The sequence below is a fragment of the Vipera ursinii genome, assembly GCF_947247035.1.
Source record: "Vipera ursinii genome assembly, chromosome: 2".
NCBI lineage: Eukaryota > Metazoa > Chordata > Lepidosauria > Squamata > Viperidae > Vipera > Vipera ursinii.
In genome coordinates this window covers 42,221,717-42,229,631 of record NC_139513.1, presented here as the reverse complement: position 1 = coordinate 42,229,631, position 7,915 = coordinate 42,221,717, and positions in this window count along the sequence as shown.

Sequence of the window (7,915 nt, the reverse complement as noted above, 5' to 3'; positions counted from 1 at the left end):
CACGGAGCAAAGGTGTAACATGGGAGTACCGGGAAACTCCCAAGACAACTCTCGCGGCCGCATTCTGTGCCAGTTGGAGCCTCCGAGTAGTCTTCAAGGGAAGTCCCATGTAGAGAGCGTTACAGTAGTCTAGGCGAGAGGTCACGAGCGCATGAGTGACCGTACACAAGGCCTCCCGGTCCAGATAGGGCCGCAACTGGCGCACCAGGCGAACCTGGGCAAAAGCCCCCCTAGTCACGGCCACTATGTGATCCTCCAAAGTGAGTCGTGAATCTAGGAGGACTCCCAAGTTGCGAGCCCTATCCACAGGGGGTAAAAGCTCACCCCCCATAGAAAGAGGTGGAACATCCCAGGTGTCTCGGGAAGCCGGAATGTACAGCCACTCAGTCTTGTCAGGGTTGAGCTGAAGTCTGTTCCTCCCCATCCAGACCCGAACCGCCTCCAGGCAACGGGACATCACAGCGAGGGCATCACTGGGGTGGTTTGGGGTCGAAATAAAAAGTTGGGTATCATCAGCATATTGATGATACCCAACTCCAAAACCACGAATGAAGTAGGAAACCCTATACCAGGGGTAGGCAACCTCGGCTCTTTTATGACTCGTGGACTTCAACTCCCAGAATTCCTGAGCCAGCTGGCTCAGAAATTCTGGGAGTTGAAGTCCACGAGTCATAAAAGAGCCGAGGTTGCCTACCCCTGCCCTATACCATTTCAAATAAATGGTTCACCAATTTCTGTTTAAAAATCAGAATAGACTTTGCATTTTTTTTAAAAAAAAATCAAGGATATTGGTCTACACATTTTTACTTCATTTTTTCCCTATCCTTTGTCCTTGCAATGCCAGCTCTTCTTCCTTCCTACATAGTTTTTTGCTTGCAATGATTGCTGTAATATTTTGAATCCTAACCAAAAAAGAGCCAAGCAGAAAAACCATACATAAGTAATAAAAAAGCAAACACGGTGAATGCATACATCTTCGACTAGCAGTAAAGGCAAAACTACTTTGATTTTAATGGCTTGGGATTGGATCCAAAATTAATTTCCTGAAGGCCAAATTTTGATGGATATTTTTTTCCCCCTCTTGGTCAACTTGCCTCCTCATTCCGGATCTTCTGAAATCTCTACTAACCTTTTTGAGATGAAATAATCAGAACAATTGTCGGCAGTAATTATTGTGAGATACGCTTTATTAAAATCTGGTATTTTGTGGTCCGTAGCTTAACTCTTTCAGGTCATATAACAGATTATTAGTTTCAGCCACACATTTGATTGCCAGGGAAAGGTGATCGTTACTTTTCTATTCATTGCCTTAGATTTAGGAAGTAATTTTGAATAGGAATATCACTAACTGTCTTTCTGAGTACTCAATCTAGCAGTTGTAACATGAAATCATGTCAAGGGAAAGCGCGTCCACAAAGCGAAGGAAAGAAACTTACAAACTGCATGATTTTTACAACCTTGCACTGGACTCCCAGGGGAAGTCGTTGAGAGTCCATTATCTAAAGCTAATTAAAATGAGACTGGACACTTCACTAGGAAAAATATCCATTAGGGAACCATTCAACATTGTCAAGCAATGGACTGATTAGCTTAGAACTAGTGAAGGGAGAACAAATGGAGAAATCAATTTGCAGACAGTGTGCGAGGCTCCCTCTTCTCATCACTTGAGACCCCACTGAAAGGGAAGAGAAGGTGGGAGGTATTTCTCAAGGGGGCGTGATTTAAATAGCAGCAGTTGTGAGAATTTGAAACTGGGATATTTCATGCTCCCAAGGAGGAATAAGAAGCAAAGCAGATCCCAAGGTTGCTACCCTTTTATAAATTCCATTTCATATTTATTTCCTGCTTTACCTTCAAAGTTCATAGGGCATTCACTCTCTTCTTTCTATCAGGATCATGTGTCTTGGAAAGACTGGCCAATCAGCCATGGCATTTTTCCATTTAAGGAGCTGTCAAAACAGACCAACAAGTCTTATAGCCCCAAAACGGCAAAAGAGAATCTGACAGCCCTCTGTATATGTATCTGGAGATTTGATATCCCAATGGATGACTCACCTGTCCGTTGGGATAACTGGATCTTGGGAGGATAAGAGGGATTTGCTATTATTGTCTTCCTTCAATTATCAGGAATCACAGACAGAGTTCTATACAAAACAACACCTGAGCCTATAAAACAAAACAAAACCAGAGTCGTAGTCAAAATGTGCTGCATTATATTCTCCAGCAGGCAGGCAGATGAAAGAAAACGCAACAGATCTTTGTGATCCATTGGTAGCAAAAGTATTCATCAGGATTTTTATTATTATTATTTTAAAATGTCAAAGGGGCCGATTTTATTTTTTCTTATCATTAGATCAGGCTTCATCTTAATCCTACAAGCTCTGTTAGTTCATGGTGACTCATGTCGCTGCAAGGCAGTTCAACAGTGGCATTGTACATGACGCAAGAGAAGAGAGATTAAGCAGCTGGCTGTGAATACTGGTGATCGTAAGGACTCCACCAGACATGGAAGACTGGACAAAGAGAAGACAACCCTCCTGTGATGAGGAAATAATAATAATAATAAAAAAACTAGCAAAACCTGGGGAAGAGCATGGGCAGATTTGATCATTCTGAAGTCACTTTTCTGAACATTACAGGAAAAAAGTTTTAAGCTGACAAGGAAGCAAAGAGGCCAGGTTAAACAAGACCAAAATGATAGCTTGCTTCTCTGGACAAGATGGTAACTTTTTGAAAGTTCTGCCAGGCAGGAACTGAAGAACATTCCTTTTCCATGGCCAACTAATAGATGAAAAAGGTTCATTTCACAGTATACACTTTTACGGTAAAGGAGGATGGCCTGGCTAAACTGCTATTCAAGCTGTGGGGTTGTGGGAATGAAGACTTTGGATCCTTGTACTGAGTCAGGGTGGCTCACTGTCATTTTTGCCAGATAGACATTTTGGACATCCACTTCCATTGCATTCTGATAACTTTGATGTTTCTCATTTCCATATACCGAAGTGGGTAAAAGCACCTAATATGCTGTGATTTTTCCAACAAGGTTTCATTACTGTTAACAGACCACTTACCACCATCTTTGCACTAGCATCCTAATATAAGGAACAGTTGCTGGAATTGGGTATGTCTAGTCTAATGAAGAGAAGGACGAGGGGTGACATGACAGCAGTGTTCCAATATCTCAGGGGCTGCCACAAAGAAGAGGGAGTCAAGCTATTCTTCAAAGCACCTGAAGGCAAGACAAGAAGCAACGGATGGAAACTAGTCAAGGAGAGAAGCAACCTAGAACTAAGGAGAAACTTCCTGACAGTTAGAAAAAATAATCAGTGGGACAACCTGCCTCCAGAAGTGGTGAATACTCCAACACTGGAAGTTTTTAAGAAGAGATTGGACAGCCATTTGTCTGAAATGGTATTGGGTTTCCTGCCTGAGCAGGGGGTTGGACTACTGTAGATGACCTCCAAGCTACCTTCCAACTTTATTATTATTATTATTATTATTATTATTATTATTATTATTATTATTATTATTATTATTATTATTATTATTATTATTATTATTATTATTATTATTATCCTAAAATTCTCCATCCATTTTCTCATCTTTCACAAGTATTCCACAGGGCCATAATGTACAAGCAGCCACAGTATCATTTATGCTGAATATAAAATTGGTGTAAAATAGCAAAGTAGGATTTCTAGGCAAGTTAATCCCTAGAGACTACACTGCAAGCCAACCTATTGTTGCCTGCACCTCATCAATTAGGAGCTATATTCTTACTTCTTACTTACTTACACATTAACATCTTGTTCCTAATGTAAGGACTTATCACATTTATATTCATTTTTCTCTGTGATGTATAAATACCCAATGTATTGACTCCTGTTTAACATTAACACCAGATCCAAATTACTTCCAGATACCATAATTTGAAAGAGATAAGACTTACTTGCTTCTTTGTTCCAGGTGCACTTGTAATAAATTGAAATAGTGTTGTGGTTAGCTAGAGCTCACCTATATCAGTGGTCTGAATAGCTTCTTGTTACACAGGTCCCTAAATTCTTGTTTGTTTTATTTAATATCAGTAAGTAGTGTCTAAAAAACTGGGTACCTGCACTATTGTATTTCAGATTTGCATTATGTTATTATTGCTTTAAGACTTTGTCTAATAAAACAGCACACCAAGCCACAGATTGGTGTAGAGAAAAAAAAAGATTGACAGAGCTATAAAAAGTGCAACTGAGATTTAAATAGTGGTGATTCTGCTTTGGTTATACTCTTATATCTCATCTACCCTTCCAATCAACCAGACCATCTGACATCTTTCCTAGAGTCCTAGTTAACAGAGGCACCAAGTGATATGGTTCAAATGATGACTGTGACAGACAGTGATGTAATGACTGGTCCTATGCACCAGCCACTCTTTCTAATCTGGATTAGCAGCAAGAAAAGCACTGCTATTTGCAGGGGCTGTTCCGTTGCTCTCTGTTATCTTCCACAATTTTTCCGCTACTTTTACCAACTAACAGATAAAATGTAGCTATGTAATAGTCCTGTCACTTCCTATGTTTCTAGTCAATGAATATATTGTGTAGCCGGTTCTTTGCAGGCAATAAACGAGACGGAAGGTTGCAAACAGGAACATGCTTTATTGAGGCCAACAGGAACAGAACTGAAACAGAGGCTGCTGCGCAGCTACTTATATGGTTGGCCACTAGGCGGTGGCCAATACATTTAAAGGAACCCAATCCCACCCCAAATCAACCAATGATCTTCTTGGAGTCAACAAGTCTGGCTTAGTCAGTGACTGTTACACAGACACACCATTGAGCAACCTTAATCAGCATTCAAACAGACACATGAATCATTTCAAGTAAAAATCCCAATACATTACAGAATACTTAAAAGTTACAGTGATCCAAAAAGATTTTGGGTTAAAATACATTTATGGTTGGAGAAAATGATCAAAAAACAAATAGACTTTAAACCAGAATTATTTTTGTTAGGAATAATAGGAGCTAATTATGAGAAAGATTGCAGATATTTAATAGTACATTTACTAACAGCAGCAAGAATTGTATTTGCCCAACATACTAAAAATGAAAACTTACCAGCTGAAGAAGTACTAAGAAAAGTACTAAGTACTAAGAAAATTCTAGAGTGTGCAGAAATGGATAGATTGACTTTAAAGATTAAAGAAAAAGAAGACTCAGTGTACTTTAGAACATGGGATAATTTCTATCAATGGTTAGAAAAACGAGTTAGAGAAAAAGAAATGTGATCTGAAATTTTGAATATATATTAGCAAGAAGAAGGCTATTGAGTGATTAATTAACATATTGTTTATGATAATTAACTCTATTGTTGTTTGTGAAACACATGAACCCAGACATTATGCTGTTTGCTAAATATTGAGAATGTTATTTGGAAAAAACCCAACCCCAACCCCAAACCTAACCCTAACCCAAATCCCAACCCTAACTCCAACCCCACCTTATTCCTAACCCTATACAAACTAATAAAATCTATACAAAAAAAATGTTACAGTGATCCATAGGGAAGTTTAGAGGTTTGTCTGCACAAGCTAATGAATCATCTTTGCTGTTTGTTTCAACAACTGATTCATTCTTTGACACCTTCACTATGCCTGGTTGCATCTGCCATCAATGAGTGAGATTCAAGGTGCTGGTGATGACCTATAAAGCCCTAAATGGCGAGGGTCCGGGATATCTGAGGGAACACTTGCTGCTGGCATCGAGCTCCCTTCGTCCAGTGCACTCCCACAGGGAGGGTCTTCTCAGGGTGCCGCCAGTAAAAGATTGCCAGCGAATAACACCCAGGGGGAGGGCCTTCTCAGTGGGTGCGCCTGCCCTCTGGAACCAGCTGCCAGTGGATCTTAGGACTGCCCCGACCTCCGTTCATTCCGCCGGGACCTGAAGACCTGGCTCTTCAAGCTCTCTGGCCCAGGCTGAGAATCTTAATTTTAATTTTAATTGGGGTTTTTATTTGTTCAGGGATTGATATAATTTTTTTAATTGTTTTTAACTTTTTCTATTTTTTGTTTTTAATCACCCTGTAAACCGCCCTGAGTCCTTCGGGAAAGGGCGGTATATAAATACAATAAAATAAATAAATAAATAAATAAATAAATAAATAAATGTTAACTTCTAACATACCCCTAGAATGTCAAGATCTGCTACAGATTGTCTTTGGTTAACAGTGGAACCAGAATTTTTGTGGTTCAGTGATGCAGATGTAAACCACAACATTACATGACTGCATCCTTTGGTGACAGCAATCCTGGCACACACCACTGCCAAGATTAAGTGAAGATTTCAGATCATTACAAGGAGTCCCAGGTAGCTACAAGCAGGGCAGGAGACAGGTAAGATGTAGCACACATGGTACAAGTGCAGGATGGCTGCTGCCATTTGGGGGAAGGTATAGTGACTGGCAACATTCTCTGTGGTCTTCCTCATTGACTTTGCTCATAGGAAGCTGGCAGGCATGATTGAAAATGTAATCACATGACTATGGGACATTGCCACTACAGTAAGTGTGTGTTGGTTGCCAAATGCCTGAATCACATGACTGTGGGGCTGCTGTAATGATTGGAACTTTGAAGATCAGTAGTAAGTTTCCTTTTTCAGTGCAGTCATAACTTCAAGCAGTCTCTGATTGAATGGTCAGTAAATGAGGACCATCTGTATTGATGGCAAATTTGTCAATGACAGCTCTATGCTCAAAGTTCTGTGCAAAAGAAGCTCTCTTATCCACAGCAGATGCATAGATCAAATGATAACTGCCCTATTCTCAGCTACTATATACTATGCAGGTTATAGTAACACTTTTAAGTACAACAAAATACTCTAAACCAGGGCTTTTCAACCAGTGGTATGGGTACCACCTGTGTTACATTGGCACCTGGCAGGTGGTATGTGACCATCCTAGAAAAGTGGTAGTGGGGGAGGGGAATGAGCTGAACTGGTGGCAACACCGCACAAGCCTGAGCGAGAGATGGCTGGAGCTGCAGGGCTGTCAGGGCTCAGTGGAAGCACCAGGATCAGCGCTTCTTCAGGGCTGTCAGGGCTCAGTGGAAGCGAAAGGATCAGCACCAGGCTCCAGCTGGAGCTTGGTCCTGATCCTGGTGCTTCTGAGCCCAGAAGAAGCACCGATCAGCTGGAATGTTGCAGCATCTCCAGGGTCTTGTGATTTACATTCAGATGCTTGGCAACTAATTCATATTTATGACGGTCACAGTGTCCCAGAGTCATGTGAAGTGACCAAAACCTGCTGCAACCACCCAGCAGAGGGGGGGGGGGGAAATAAAAACCAAATGCCCCCCAGATTGGATTCTGCCAATCCTCAACAGAAATGTTCACGACAATGAAAACCTCAGACAGGAGGAAGAGTGCTGCTCGGCTGTGGCTTGGGGGACACTTTTTTCCAGTGCCATTGTAACTTCAAACAGTCACTAAGTGAACTGTTGTAAGTCGAGGACTACCTGTACTTCATCACTTTTTTTTCTTTTCTTTTTTTTGGTCAAGTTTTTGACACCTTGCCAGGTGACTGGTGGTACTCTGATGTTGCCATATCCTAAAGGTGGTACAATGGGTGAAAAGGTTGAAAAGCCCTGCTCTAAACCAATCTAAAGTCTCCACTGAAACTCATTTAGTTAGATTTCTGTAATTTTGGTGGTATTACCAGCAGCAGCCCACTTTTTCTATTATTGGTTTTCCACTAGATCCAATACTTTCTCATTTGATTATGAATTATGCATTTTTTCATAATTAATAGTAACCACAATATATTGTTTATGAAAATGAGAAAATTATTAAAGAAATCTTCTGTGAATACAAAATTTATTACAACTGGCATCAGTAAATGTGTGCCAATCACTATAACTCTAAAATGT